The sequence below is a fragment of the Callospermophilus lateralis genome, unplaced genomic scaffold, assembly GCF_048772815.1.
Source record: "Callospermophilus lateralis isolate mCalLat2 unplaced genomic scaffold, mCalLat2.hap1 Scaffold_43, whole genome shotgun sequence".
In the NCBI taxonomy this organism is placed as follows: Eukaryota; Metazoa; Chordata; class Mammalia; order Rodentia; family Sciuridae; genus Callospermophilus; species Callospermophilus lateralis.
Genome location: NW_027514380.1, coordinates 3,900,717 through 3,917,564, shown reverse-complemented (window position 1 = coordinate 3,917,564; position 16,848 = coordinate 3,900,717).

Genomic DNA, 16,848 nt, shown 5'->3' with positions numbered 1-16,848 from the left:
AGGTTCCCAAGAAGTGGCGAAAGGTCACAGGAATCCAGGCCCATTGGGGTCTAAAATATGAGGTTCCTGTGAGTTTTGGCTATTAACTATAGCTGAAAAGGCTTTCACAGCAAAATCATGTGAAATCCTGTCTGAGATTCCCAGTGCTGTGGAGAATGCCACCCTCGGCCTAGATCTCAGTTTCCAAAAGCTCCTCTAGTGCCTGGCTTTCTAAAATCCCAACACAATTCATGGCAATAGTTCTCTGAGATCAGTTCCAGAACTCAGGCTCTAATGGCATCACACCAGAATTCAATCTGAGTTGGACCCAGTCATCTTTTCCAACCACCACAAAAAAGACCACTATTCTAACAAAAACACTCCCACAAGGCCCTCATCTTCTTCCATACAGACACTCATTATAACATTCTGGCTGGGGGTTTCTATAGGGTGAGTAGTCTTAGATGGTGTGCAAAGACAGCTCTCATGCCCACCATATGCCAAATGTCATGGTGGCCTTGACACCCCTCCTGAGAAACAGCCTAGATAAAATGGGCCTGTAGCTCATACTGCTCTGCTTCTCAAATTAGAGGCCTCCTGCCTGCCAGGGGTAGATTCTTTATGTGTACTGGACTCATGAAAAAACCCAAACACTGTGTGCTAGTTACTGGAGGGCTTGCAACAACTCATTTGACCCAGAGGATCCCTGTTCTGACTTCATAGGGGTCAGGAGCCTGACCAGAGGAAGGCAAGAGACTTCATCCAATAGTACACTTCTTTTTCATCCTTGTAGATTGGGATGGACACATGGGATTTTTCTTGAGTTTCCTGGGGTGCTGAGAATGTAATTCACAGCCACACACAGGGCCAAGAGTCTGATTCAGACACAGCTTTTACAAAGCACTTTACTTCAAAGGCACAGATTAAGCCTCTTCATTTCCATTTGAAACTGTTTTCTTGAGGAGTCCCAAAGGAGTGCCCTAAGGCAAACACCTCCCTGACATTCAGGGGAACAGAACAATGGGGAAGAAAGAAGCCTGGAGAAAAACTTTTCTTTAATTGAACACTGTGGAGCTGACAGCTCCTAATCATGCACTTGGGTTACTATTTAACCAAGCAGTGATTCTCCAGAGAGATCCTTACCAGTCATGCTAATTTTTGAGTTTTCTCAGAAGCTGGGCATGCCCTTCAGCAATCCAGTCCATGGCCATGTCACAGAGCTTGAATGTGGTACACATCTTGGACACAAAACCATGAACCCCTTCAGAGAGTGGCCAAAATTCAGGAAGAATACAGGAACTTAGGATCTTGGTAGGTGTTGCCCATCTGCAAGGCAAGCAGCAGTCCATTCATAAATTGGCCATGAGGAGTCCTACAAAGATTTCCACTAGACAGGACATATTCACGGCTGCATTCTTCTGTTTATCTCTTTAACCACAAACCCAGTGGGATCCACTGACATAAAAAGGCTCACTAGTTAACAGTACATTTCAAACCAACAACAACAACAAAAAAACACCTTTTTCCTTCATGTTCTCAGAACACAAGACAAAACGACAAATTGAAACACACTCCCACTGAGGTACACAAACCACCTCTGTATTTGGTCTGCATCTAACCACTTTGTCCTCTGCCTGGTGGGTGAAAATACATTGCTCAGCAGTGGCCTGTCCTGTCTCAGCTCTGGTCTCCTTGGCCATCTCTGTGTAGTTGTCAGAAGCGAGAAATGAGCCAACACTTCTTTCTCAAGAAAGGCCCCTGTTGAGACCATTCAAGGCATTTAGCTATGCACACATCACTAGGTACCAACAAAGAATGACTCTGGCTTTGGTACAGACAATCAAGTGAGCCCAATGGGAGTGGAACTGCCTCTGGATGCCTTACCTCCTGGATCCCAAGTTCAGGGAGTTCCATCACCAATGAAGTGAGGTGAGGTCACTTCCTTCAGGGAAGTGAATGAGGTCACTGCCTTGGCAATCACTTTGTCCCAACAGTTGTTTCCAAGGGTCCCATGAGATGGAGGCTGCCCCACCTTTCTGTGACATTTTCACAAGACATAAAGGTCTATATACCTAGGAGCCCGGGAGCAGTAATCCACACAGGCCTAATTGTGTCCATCTTCCATGCATTGAGAAGAGAGAGGCTGACTCAGCCTCATCCCTTCATCCTGACTGGGTTGTTGGCCATGGAAGATGACTTTAGACCTCACAGGTCCTACCTAGCTGCCTACATTTGCTCCAGGGATCATTTCTGCATCTACCTTTGAGATTCTCAGCAGCTGTAGGATTCCCTACATACCTGGATGGCAAGATTAACTCAGGACCTGCTGTTATGTGGAAATAGATTGAGGGAACAGAGTATGGTTAAGGGTCATATCATGTTCGATTCAGGTTAAAAGTCATTCTGCTGGATGTTACGGGTTTTGGGCAACTGGGAGATTTATAAAAATGTAAGGTGAAATGTAAGTATGAAAATAGAAAACTAGGTAAGATCTGAAGCACACAAGTTTGTTGGGCCCTTGATTTGGATACATAGTTTTGAATTATGTTCTGCAGACATGAATCCTCTAAACCCATAGACAATGGCCTAAGATCTTGTACCTTGGATTACTGAATGTAAAAGAGAACTTGCAGTGAAATAGAGAGAGTAGGCAGGATTCCAGGGTAGGGGAAGGAAGAAGAGTGGGTTTAGGATTTGGACCAAAGGCCCTTTTTGCAATCCAATGAATTTATATTAAAGTGTAAATCGGAATGTCAGCACACATGAAGAGTCAGTCATAACAAGTCACTTGGGGAAATAGATATCAATAAGGATGTTAGGAGATCAGGCAAAGTACAAAATGAGGATAAGATCAGGGATAATTTCAACAGGGGGTAGTTGAACACACTATTTTTGAAAGAATCAAGTGTATACTCACAATAAGATTGAAATTTGACAACAATAGGCAATGCAGACGTAGGTGATTTTAGTAATCCATGCTCTTTTTATAATGAGGCTATGGGAGAAGAATAAGATAAGTGTGAGTTTTGCATTTTGTGTCCAGAACATGATGTGATGAAAGGAATACATGGAGCAGGTGACATGCATATTTCTTCCACCATTTCTGGGAGCATGTTTTGAAACCCTATCATTTAGAGTTTGGGGATAAAAATAGGTGTTCCCTGGGTTTATGTATATAGAGATGATGCATGAATAGACCATATGGTGAATGAAAACATATAACAGGTTACTATTTAAATAATGGATTTAATTGATATTTTAAAAAATACATGAAATCTGGTATTCACATACAAACATTCAATCCAAGTAGTTATACATGTAGTGGTAATATTAGGGTTACTAGTTATAACAAACTGTGTTTGAGTTTTGCTTTGAAAATGATGATGGAATTCAAAAGTTATGTGATATAAAAGAAATCTCATGAAAAAGCAGGTAAAGCAACATGGAGAAATGCATGGGATCTGATTCAGGGAGTGAATGAAAGTGAATCATATGCATATCAATTTGTGAATTGTGGATGAAATGATACATCCTATGATGGATATATATTGAAGAAATAGGAATATACAATTTTGAATAAAAATTTAATTAAAAATACATATCATGTCCCATATGAATATACTTTCATTGATGTTAAACTGGGTCTCTTACTGTAGAAATATTAGGGTAGTTACTCAATATTCACTGAAGTTCATTTTGAGTATTCCGAAATAAATATGTATGTCAAAAAATGAATAATTCTGAAAAAATCTCCTGAAAAGTTGATTATAAATCCACACAGATGGACATGAAAGAATCAAGGTAGTATAAGTATATGACACACATAGTTCATGTTTGCAAATTCATACTAAATATATATATATATATATATATATATATATATATATATATATATATATATATTTAATACATTAATATGTAATAGTATGTATGCCAATCAAAATTCATAAGGGGATACATATCCTTCACATATGTCCCCAAAATATTCACTTTCCTCTACATTGTTTCATGCCTAACTTGTTGAAGTATAAAGCTCACCACAGCTTGAAATTTCAGTTACCTCAGTGTATTGGGGGGCAGTGATCTCTTCATGAAATTCGTATTTACCAAAGTGAGAGAACTCTCAAAAATATAACTGTGATGGCAGTAGGATTATATATAGGCATATAAAAATATACATTGCGAACCAGGCGACAGAGACAGGAAGTCAGGAAGTTACATATTTGTTGATTTTGAAAATTCTTGGAGAAGTAAAATGAGAAAAATGTGTCACAGGTTTTATAATATGTATCTCTGATGAAGCAAAAGGCAAGGCCAAGTATACACCATGCCTCCTATCAAATGCCTCTACTTCTATTCATTTAGGATTATTTTTATTGATGTTAGGGTAAGTAATCAGAGCCTAGAAAGTGATGGGTTAGTGTCAGAGATTCAATATTTCAAATGGCAAAATGGAAAATGAGTCTAATACATATGGGAACACATGGCACATAAAAATCTTCCTCTGTCATCCACCACAATGCCTGGACATTACTATCACCCTAAAGAAGACACAATGAGAGGAGAAGAGGAAAAAAATCTGTGAATACATATCTGGAATTGGAAATTCTGAGGAGCTCACAAACCTGGGTGTGGCAGAAGAGATCTCAAAAGTTGAGGACAGGATAAACATTCCACAAACATGGAACCCTGCTGGCCTAATGACTTCTTGACTATCTGCCTCTGACATTCGTCCACTAGAAATACAGCTTTGTATTTCTTTGTAGTGAGATTATGAAAGCTTGGTCTGAATCGATGTGAAGAGGAGGAGATGGGTTCATATTTTCCAATAGGAACAGGAGGCAGCAGAGCTGAATCCTCTCTCTGCAGGTTACTGTGGCCATTGTGGTATGAATGTCTCCCTGGGTGCATTGTGAAGCCGTTGGCTCACTGCCCAGTTTTAATGGCATATCTTACAGCTTCCCTGGAAAATTGATGTTTGTTTTTGAAATACAAAAAGTCAACCAGGACACAGTGCTGGAGGGAGATCTGCCACATGGTGTGAGTCAGGGTCTGAAGGCAAAAACACAAACTGGGCTGCTACCCCATATATCTTTCCCACTTGAGCATAGCAACTTGTTTCTGAGCATCACACCAAATCCTCTCCCCACAACAACATGCCTTTATATTTTCGGGTCTCCTGGCTACACTTTGTCAATCACATGTCATTTGGAAGCCAATGACAGAAGCCCAGAGGCCCACCACAGATTTTGGACCACACACCTGCACTCCATTGCTCCAGGTCCAGTTCCCTGCTGGCTCCTACTCACTGGCCTCTCTGTTCTTCACCACGGTCATGAATTCCACTCAGTCAAAAATGGCACTCGCTGGTTCAGTCATGATGAGCAACAGGAGATCTAAAGGTTCTCCAGGAATTTCTGGTCTTGGGATTCTCAAAAACTTCATGGTATTGGCCTAGCAATATTTCAAGAATGAAGAAGTTGACACTGTGGGTTTTACTTCATTCAGGAGCCATTGAGTGTTGAGGAATCTCCTTTCAGTAAAAGCTCTGGAGATCGCTAGCAGGCAAGGTTCCCAAGGAGTGACAAAAGGTCACAGGAATCCAGGCCCATTGGGGTCTAAAATATGAGGTTCCTGTGAGTTTTGGCTCTCAACTGTAGCTGAGAAGGCTTTCACAGCAAAATCATGTGAAATCCTGGCTGAGATTCCCAGTGCTGTGGAGAAAGCCACCCTCGGCCTAGATCTCAGTTTCCAAATGCTCCTCTAATGCCTGGCCTTCTAAAACCCCAACACAATTCATGGCAATAGTTCTCTGAGATCAGTTCCAGTACTCAGTCTCTAATGGCATCACACCAGAGTTCAAGCTGAGGTGGACCCAGTCATCTTTTCCAACCACCGCACAAAAGACCACTATTCTAACAAAAACACTCCCACATGGCCCTCATCTTCTTCCATACAGACATTCATCATAACATTCTGGCTGGGGGTTTCTATAGGGTGAGCAGTCTTAGATGGTGTGCAAAGAAAGCTCTCATGCCCATCATATGCCAAATGTCCTGGTGGCCTGGACACCCTTCCTGAGAAACAGGATAGATAAAATGGGCCTGTAGTTAATACTGCTCTGCTTGTCAAATTAGAGGCCTCCTGCCTGCCAGGGGTAGATTCTTTATGTGTACTGGACTCATGAAAAAACCCAAACACCTGTGTGCTAGTTACTGGAGGGCTTGCAACAACTCATTTGACCCAGAGGATCCCTGTTCTGACTTCATAGGGGTCAGGAGCCTGACCAGAGGAAGGCAAGAGACTTCATCCAATAGTACACTTCTTTTTCGTCCTTTTAGATTGGGATGGACACATGGGATTTTTCTTGAGTTTCCTGGGGTGCTGAGAATGTAATTCACAGCCACACACAGGGCCAAGAGTCTGATTCAGACACAGCTTTTACAAAGCACTTTACTTCAAAGGCACAGATTAAGCCTCTTCATTTCCATTTGAAACTGTTTTCTTGAGGAGTCCCAAAGGAGTGCCCTAAGGCAAACACCTCTCTGACATTCAGGAGAACAGAACAATAAGGAAGAAAGAAGCCTGGAGAAAAACTTTTCTTTAATTGAACACTGTGGCATTGACAGCTCCTGATCATGCACTTGGGTTACTATCTATCAGTTTGGGATACTCTGGGTTTTTCATATAAAAATTCATAGAAGAAATCTCATGCCTCTGAAGAAAAATAGCAAAACTAATCCAGGTCTCCATAACTTGATTCTATGAAAAAAGAGCCAAAGAATATATATTTAACTTTGAGAAATAGCATCTGGGAATAATCTATGTATTACATACAGACACTTTGATGGTTAGCAGGTGAAATATGGTTAGTGGTGGATCTGTAGTTCTGAATAAGCACAAATACACTAGAAGAAATAGGCATCCTACTGTTGGAATAGTTTAAACAATTTTTTTTCTTTAATACTGGATCAAATTATTCCTTTGAGATCCCTTCTAGCTGTACTTTGAAACTTGGAGACTATGGAATTACTAAAATAACGTTATTGCATTTCTGAGCAGTCATTTGTACATTTTATATAAATGGAAAAATTTTGAATAGGCTGTACCTTTCTTTTGCCAGTATCTAAGAAGCTTGCTATATATTTGTAAACACACCAAATGTAATTCAAGAAGTTTGCATAAAATGAAAACCATTTATCACTAGAAGACATTCTTCATATGCGGTATCTGTTTCTACATGGTTTAAACATATTCTCTTGTGGATGAAAAAATAAAGCACTTTAGGTAATTGTCTTTGCATTTACATAGCACCTTCACTTAAGACACCTGGGTGTGTCCTACTACTGATATCAATGTCTTGTTTTACTTTATCTGATCTTAGTGTATATTATAATCCATGGTTATCTTTAGTAGCTTTGAATTTCACGATTGATTAATACAGGATGATCTTTAATTTTGCCAATTTCTGTTAAGGCAATTTTTCTTCATATTTTATTCAATTATTAATTCAAAAAGCATGTCTTATTTTTTCAAATTAATGTGTGTTTTAAATCCAGGCTTAATTTGTGCCGCAGTCTGGCTGGGCACAAAATCACGAGCCACTCAAACAGGAACAAACTTTATTTTGAAACTCCTGCCAATGCCCTGTATGCTCCCCTGGAAATATGCCGACCCCCACACGCAGCGTTCTCCTGGGCCCACACCAACAGCAAATCCCTTCTCTGGAATTTCCTCCTACCGCACTTCCCCAACCAATGGGAACTCTCCAGGAGTCCCAAAGCAGGCTAAGGTGGACAGCAGGGGTCTAATATCCATTTGAATGCACATCTTAACATAATCATATCATCTCAATGGCTTCCTGGCATCACCTTTCAACCAAAAATGCCATGCATCATTACTACTTGGCTATGGCTCTTAGCATCTCCCCCCTTCTGTTTAATTAAGCAACAAGCAATGTGGCTTAGGGACCTTGTCTGTGTCTGTTAGGTTGTCAAATTCAACATACGGTACTTACCCGTCATCGGATGAGCTGACCTCTAGGCATCAGCCTCCTGTCTTAGGTTGGTACCACTGCAATTGGATCATACCCATCACTGACTACCGGTCCAGCTTATAGCCATACTTGTGGATAGGCCTATGCACCAGTGTGTGGGGGGTGAGATTCTTTGCCTCACCTCTGTTGGCCCCCAAATCCTTGGTGCCAGGTATCCTCAATGACTGCACAGCCAAAGCATCTTGCCAAAAGCATAAACCATCTTGGCATTCTTTCCCAATCATAAGGAATATTGAAATATTCTTTAAAATAATCGATGGAAAGATCAAGTCTGTGGAAGAGCTTCTGGAAGCTGAAGTTCTCAAAGTTGCTAATAAGGAGAAAACTGTTCAGGATTTGAAACAGGAAATAGAGACTCTAAAAGAAGAAATAGGAAATATCCAGCTGGAAAAGGCTCCCACTCCTGATACAGTATGTTTGTGTGTTGTTTTGTCTTGAAATGTTGTATTGTCTTTGTGACAAAAATATGGAAGAGGTGTTAAGTAAATTGTTGAAAAAAGGAGGCACCCCAATGGAACCAAGAATAGTTAGGGCATGTGTTGATAAAAGCCCAGAAACTCTAGTCAGAAAAAAGAAAGTTCAGAAGAAGAAGGATTATCAGGAAAAAAGTTGCAGCAAAAGGCTATTACTGAATACTTTTCGTTATAGGATGGGAGCAAATCTGCTCGTCCCTGTTCGTCACCCCTCAGTTATTTTGCTGCAGCCGGACTGCGGCAAATTTGTTGGGGTTATGGGAGTAGGAGGGAAGTTGTTTTCTTGTTGTTATCTATATAATTTTACTTTGAACCTTTCAAGATATGGCTAGATAGACCACCAACTCTTACCAATTTCACCAGTCCCAGGTGAAGGATAGATGTGGCATAGGTTTATTCTTGGAATAGTGCTTCATTCACATCACAAAATGTCTGATATGAAGGAAGTCTCCTTTTAAAATATTAAATACTAAAATTCACACAAATGTTCATGAGCTTGGTAAATAGTAAATGTCTTTTGGAACTTTTGAGATCACAGTGTCATTGACCTTTGCTTTTCTTTACAAATAGCCTCTGCTAGAATCTCAATCCAAGATTGTATTCAGTCCAAATTTCTCTCTTCTGGCATGCCAAGCAGATTACCACTTCTCAACTCGATTTTCCAAATCTAAACATCATATCTTATTAATATGATTGATGGGAGATTCACCCTTCTTTGAAAGCAGTTTTGATTATAAATAACAGAAATGAAAGAAAACCTGTTATATTTGTTCCTACCAAAATTCAAATACTTAAGGAGACATCTTTGGAAGCTTTATGTGGTTGTTTTATTTTAAGGAGCCATTTCTATGTTCATTCACACAAACTTGTTGGTGGGAGAGATTTGTTCAACCCTCACTTTCTAACTGGCACCTTTCCCACTCATGTCTTTGCAAGAAGGAAAACAAACAAACAAACAAAACACTTGTGTTGTTGTTGTTGTTGTTGTTTTGTTTCTTCCTCTATAGAATTGGAAGCTATATGTTACTTTCTAAATTATTTTATGTTTATATAAATGTATGAATGTCTCTCTTAAGAAGGCATATCTTCCCTGAGAATTACAAATGATGTTTTGAGCTCTTATTATCTCTGTCAATTAAATTTATCTGAGACTTATTAAAATAAGAAATCTGTTATAGATAATACATTTTAAATATTAACTCCTAAAAATGTTATGTAGTGAAAAATAGGACCACATTATTAACATTGCTTATTATATGCAATCTATTTATTTATATGCAATCTATTTCAAAGGAATTTTTCAATATTTTTCCAATTTTAGATTTTTCTTTTTAAATTTTTCTACTTATGAACTGGCTTTTAAAAAAGAAAACAAGGATTAAGAAATATTTTAGGTAACATTACAAAATGATGGATGAATTATTAGTTTATTTTTCCTACAAATTAAACTTGAACAGATGTGAAATGCAGGTGTAGATCATCAACACTTTATGATATGCCTGCTTTTAGTTTTCTTCTAATGCCTGATTGCTTACGAGTTAGTCATGTGTGGTGTTAGAAATTTTTGAAATACTGCTTAATCAGTTGTTAATTAAGAATAAATCATCACATTTTAGAGAGATGGTAAAATACCCTTTTCTGATGAAATGGCAATTGCTCTTTTTCTTTGCTTTTGTTGTACAAAATTGAGCTCCGAGATTTGGATGATTAGAGATTACCAGCCACAATTATGATGTTCTGTTTTAACATTGCCCTCTTTGTGAGATAGTATGACCTTGTTGATGCTTTTTAAAAGCATAAGTGCTTCTTTGATGTTTATATTATGAATATCGCTCATGATTGATATTTGGAAATTAGTTCAAGGAAGGCTTTACATGAATGTAACATAATTGCATTTCTTTGTGTCAATGGATTTTATCACTATATTTAATGGTTTGTTGCATACTTTGCAGGATAATGAATTTCATTTCCTTGCATTATCCTATAAATAACCTTAAACTTTTAAATTAGGATAATCATAGTTGCTTTCTTAACCTTGCAAACATGTACTGCTCCATGAATTTAAGAATTGGAATATATATCTAACTCGAACTACATCAAATATGACATATCCATATGTATGCATTCAAACTGTTTACTCAGAAAGACATACTTCATACCTCTTAGATAATGGTTTCTTCTACTTGTGTTCACTATTAACCTTTTGTCTCCATATTGCTAGAGATGCCTTTTTATAGCTCCATGAATTTTTATCAATTCATTTAAATGGATATACTTAACAATGATTTTTTAAATAAAGCAAAAACTTGAGCTTATATATGACATTCATTGACAGTTGCTCTAGAGATGTATAGAGTTTTCACTGATAGTTATGTTTGAGAAGTTTTTTTGGTTTTTATTTTTTTTATTGGCCTTGGTAAATATACTGAAACTTTGAAACATGCACATACACTTAAAAATTTTTTTTGAAGATTACCTGGGAATATACAAAACACTCACCTGCAAAACTTGACAAAACATTAACCTAAATCAAGCAGGCACAATTGAAATTGAGTATTTGGCAATTAAAGTACATATATTTTTTTTATATTACATCATGACCTTATGACCCTTCATAATCATTTAACTTGTTATGTGGTAACCGGAGCTCAGACTTTCCAGAATATAATGTTCCTATCAGTCCAAAGAAATGAAACCACTTGGTAAAACTGACAGATTTTAAGTCAAGGAGATTTTTCTTTTTATGTCATACATTATTTGGATGGGTAACTAATAATCACCAAGGATGTTAGTATTGATATAATAAATAGAAGCATATATTCTTGCTACTTGTTGTTGCCACGGGAAACACCCTATGATTATTGTTTTAGTTTTTAAATTTCAATTATTTTATTTATACATGTAATAATAAAATATCTCTATAGTAATAAAATTGAAATTAAAATAATAAATCCATTCCTTATATATTAACTAAATATATATTCAGGTTCACTGTAGGCAATTTAGTCTGTCCTTTAATTTACTTTTTCCATTTTTAAAATTAGACTTAGAATGTCCCCTTCTTTCTGATAAATTTTGAAAACCTAGCATGCTGATTTTTTCCTAAAACTTCAAGTTTTTCATATTGTTATGAATTTTTTGAATCATTTGTTGTTTTTCTTTTTTTTTTTTTTTGAAGTAAAGCATGGTCCTTTTTGTTTTTACTTAATGACTAACTAGCTAACTGAGGCTGCAACATAAAATAATACTGGTGTTTTTCCAAATGATTAGAGATACCCTTTTATATAATCTAAATATTTGAGCCTCTATACTATTCTACTCTGCTCCATGACCTATTTGTCTCTTTCTTCATTACTATAATGATTTTCTTTCATGGGAAGTATTTTAAGACAATTTTGTTTTATATTATATTCTAATAACTCTTACATGAATGCACACACCAAATAACAGTTTTTATTGCACAATTATCATAATATACTGACCTCTTTACCTACCTTATTCATATGAACACAAATTTTTAAAAAGTCACTATACATACATATGTACATGTATATATGTGTATATATATATATATATATATATATATATATATATATATATATGAAAAATAAATTTATCACACTAACCATTAAATTAATAAATATTGAATATACATATGACAAATAATAATTTTGAAGAAATGTCAAGAAAATAATTTCCTAGGCCTCAGTATATAAAGACAAACATTTTATAGTTAACAAAATGCTTAACTATGATAATATAATAATCTATATATTAAAAATTAAAAGATTAAATTTATTGAGTTTTATGGTAGAATGTGAAAATCAGAATTTTCAGGGCATCTTAAGTTCATTTAATAGGGCTATAGTTAATTCCTCAAAGATGGTGGGATTGGAGACCATGAGTTTTAGGGCTAGGTTTAATGGTAAACTTTACATCAAATTCAGAAACATTTATCCAAGATGTCCATTCCCACTCTGTTAGGGGGGAAATAGTTATTAAAATCTAGCATATTTTTGAGTTCTATTCCAGAAATAAGTGTCTTTCCTGACAGGCAGGTCTGCCTGGGCATATCAGGACTAACCCTGACCATTTAGCAAATAGTACCATATTAATACAAATTTATTACTGTTACGTCTTGGAATTCAATTGTAAAACTAAAGCAATAATAAACTACTGTCCAATTGAAATTAATTTAATGCCTTTCAAAATATCAAAGTAAGGGACTCTAATCCTCATCTGATGTTTTGACTGCTTTATTTGGTATGCATATTTCCTGGGAAATCAAATTTTATTTTTGCATTGCTAATCCATTTCATTTCAAGCTGTGTTTTGATTTTTCAAACCAGCAAACTTTCACATAGCTATCTAAATTTCTCATTTAGATGAGTAACTATAAAATAAATCCTAATTCGAATATTCCTGAGCAAATCTTATTTTAGAATGCATCAAAATAGGAAGCAGTATTCCTGAAAGATTTAACTGCTGTGTTTTAGGAAAGGAAAGATTGTGCTGTGCACACCTTGGGGCAGGTCAGCCGGTGAAAAACCTTTTGGCTTTGCTGAAAGTTAGTGAAACAGATACTGCTTCACCTTCTTTATTTATGTCAAATATAATATTGCCAATTTATTATTCATATATTCTTGGGAAGAGACCGTTCACATCTTTTATACCTTCCAAACATTTGCCAAATGAGAATATTCTAGTGATTTCTATGCATTTTAATTCATCTATGTGAAGCCTGAAAACATCTAGAACAAGGGAATTGAACTCACCCAGTTAATCAAAATTGATTGTTGAGGGCTTCCAGATTCTTTCTACTAACCTCTCACTCCTTGTGAAGGGATTTTATTGTCAGTAGTTAATATTTTATGGGAATGCTGTCAGCTTCTTACAGAGCCCAAAGGAGTTATATATTTTTTCTGAAATAATCATAATTCCCATCAGTATGTTTAATGTCAGCACCTGTAGGATTCCTTTGATTTTTAAGGAGAAAAAACATAAAGAATTCCAGGCTCATCAAATAAGAATAACTGTGAATGCTTCAGGAAATTCCTATTTCTCTGGGTGAATGCTTGGGGACCAGAGGGACAGATATGCAATGGATGCCTCTCAGTGGTTTACAGGTTAACCTGTTTTTTTCTTTGCCTGTTGAACTGTGCCAGGAAAGAGAATTTCATGTGATAGCTTTGCACATAAACACAAGTAATTTAAACTAAGGCAGAATGACACACACACACATGCACAATTATTGTGGATAATGGTGTTCAGAAAATTATCCCACTAATTATAATATCTCTGCAAAATACTATACATGTCTCAAAATACAAGACCACAAAAGAGTCTTGGAATATGTTCTTTGTTACAGGCTTTACATCAACTGGAATCTCATCAGTTTGTTTTGCTAAGTACCACTTCTTTTTTATTCTTTTTGCTGAGAACTGTGAAAAGAAGCATGAAAATGACCTGTAAAGGCAAAGGGGCATTTGGGTTGATAATTAATCTTTACAAATGACAAGCAACTGATTTAATAGTGAAAAATTATTCAGTTAACTAATATGATTGACCTTTTAGCAAAATTGAATGAATCATCCAGTTTTGGCTTCAAACAAACTCAAGCACTAAGCATATAGCAAATGTTTGATCTATTGTTGATTTTGCTATGAGAAATGTATGCTGGACCCTATTCAGCTTTGAAGATCTTAACAAATGTTTTCTTCTAAAAAGCATATGAACTCTTCACTTATCCGAAACTTCCTCCATCATCAGGTGTTTTTGTGTCAATCACTTGTCTATGTTTTATTAGAATCGGGTTTAAAGAGAAGTTCTGTAATTGGTATTTGTTTCGCAGATAGAATATTGAAAATTTAAGATCTCACTATGAAGTTGAGATATGGTCGGGGGGGTTATTAAATTTGACTTTCTAATGTAGGAACTTTGCAGTAGCCATTATCTCTATTTATGCAGAGAATCTTTTATTTCTTGCACAATAAAGGCCTTATTCATTATAAGATAAATGTTTGGCAGAGCAACTTTATTTTTCTATTTTTCTATGTAAAAATTCTTGATACTTTACATCATAGGATAGCATGTTCTATATTGATTCTTTTGAAACAAATTATCTATTTCCTTAGAAAGGCATTACAGGCCATGAAGATAAAGTTGAAAAAAAAAGATAAAATTTTAAAGTAGTTATTTCAGATATCTGGGAATAGTCTGCTTCTTTGATGAATTTAACAACTGTCCTAAGCCAAAGTCAACACCATAATTAAGATTTTAGAAAATGAATTATAACTTGGTTATGAAAAGTCAAAGACATTGTAAAAAAAAAACCCAAAACTTTACTTCCACATTTAACATTCTGACAAAGTAAATAGACATGACATGATTAAGAAGGGCCATCTTCATATTCATGGACATTTAAGTTATACACTAAATAAAACTTGAAATGATCAGCTGAAAAAAAATTTAAATTAATGAGAAAATTTAGTTGGGAGGTATATACAAAATATCGTAAGATGGAATGATTAAAACAGCAGTTTTAATACAAAAAAAATGGCCAGATCAGTATACTAAAACTTCCAAATTATGTTTGGGCTAGAGCTTGAACCCAGGACCACATATCTATAAACTGTTTTATTATTAAAATATATTGCATATTATGAAATATTTTAGATTATTCCAAGTGATAATATGATTTTAATATTGAAAATCATTAGTATAAATAACTGCATTGGTGGATTTTTCTGACATTAAATAATTGTGAAGTAAATTCTACTTAAATATATCATATTTTAATACACTGTTGGTTTAGTTTAGTTAATAAAAATTTAGGATTTTATAATTATATTCATAAACCAAATAGAAATATAATTTTTCTTTCTGCTATTGCCTACAATGATTTAGTTCTGTACATGGTGTAGATTAAAAGGTAGAAAATCCCCCATCTTTTAAAAAAGAAAAAAACTTCTAATACACAGTTTACTTAAATGTAGGCATAACCTATTCCAAAAATGTTAGTAAAACACATCTAAAAGTTCTTGAGAATTTTTTTAAAAATTTGGGGTGGGTGGAGTTCTGATTACCATTTCAAATTCTTATATGATTAAAATTTTATTTTCATACTCTATTTCTTGTAATCTACTTATATATTATTTTTTAAAGTTTTAGCTAGAATTTTAAACATAATAATGCATTGTTGCTAGTTTTATTCTTTAACAAAATATACTTTTTGCAACATCTACAGATATTTTTTGTTTTCCTTTCTATATTTTTTCATCTCCTCATCTCTTTGTCTTCGAATTTATGACAGGAATGTGTCTTCTCAAAGCTTATGGGTTTGTTATTATTTTTTTTTGTTTATTAACTTCATGTCCACCTCCTTCTTGCTTTAAAAAATCTGTTTGCTTTTGTAATATTTTCCACCTCTATACTTTTTAGTATATTTATAATATTTGCTTTATATTCATTTTCCTTTTACTGCATTAATGTTGCTTCTTCTGTCATATGATTTTATATTCAATGCCTTTCATTTTTAAAATGTTTGCCTTTCTTCCTACATTTTGTTCATGAAGATTCACCCTTGACTAGAAATGCCTGCTTTCTGGAGGTCCAGAATCCTGGGGCTAATTTTATTTCTTACTCAGAACTTCAAATGGAGTGGGTATCCTATGGAAGGAAAGCCTCAAGGACTGCAAACCTGCCTCAACCACTCTCTGCACATGCTCCCTTATATACTTTATAATGTACATTAATATTTTCATAAATATTAACCTTCTTGGAAAGATAAATAACTATCATAGGAAGATAAATAATATAGTACAATTGTCAAAATCAACTAGAAGCTTCATTGATATGTCCAAAGAACATAACATGTTCTTTTTTTGAATATTTTCTTTCCACTTTTAAAATAATATTACTTCCATATCATTTTATTAGGCTTAGGTAAGCATCGCCATTGCATTTCAATTCCAAAGTCCTGTGTGTCCTACCTATGAAATAGACTAATAAAGATGAGCAAAAACTCTAACTTGTTGATTCCTACCAAATATAGATGACCCTCGAACATTTATTGAAGAATCATGAATTGAATTAACTTATCGCTCTTAAAAAATTTACCCATTCCCAGTTCCAGATTCCATTAAAATAAAGAAATAATTAACACGTGGTGAGAAAAAAATATTCTTTATTCCATATGTTCCCTCCTTATTAGAGTTTTGTGTTCTTATTCAACCCTAATCTCATATGTGTTATTTTCAAATAATGCATTTGGCTTATTATAAACTACTACAGGAAAAGAGATTTTTTTCCTTATAGGGAAAAGAGATTATGATATTATAT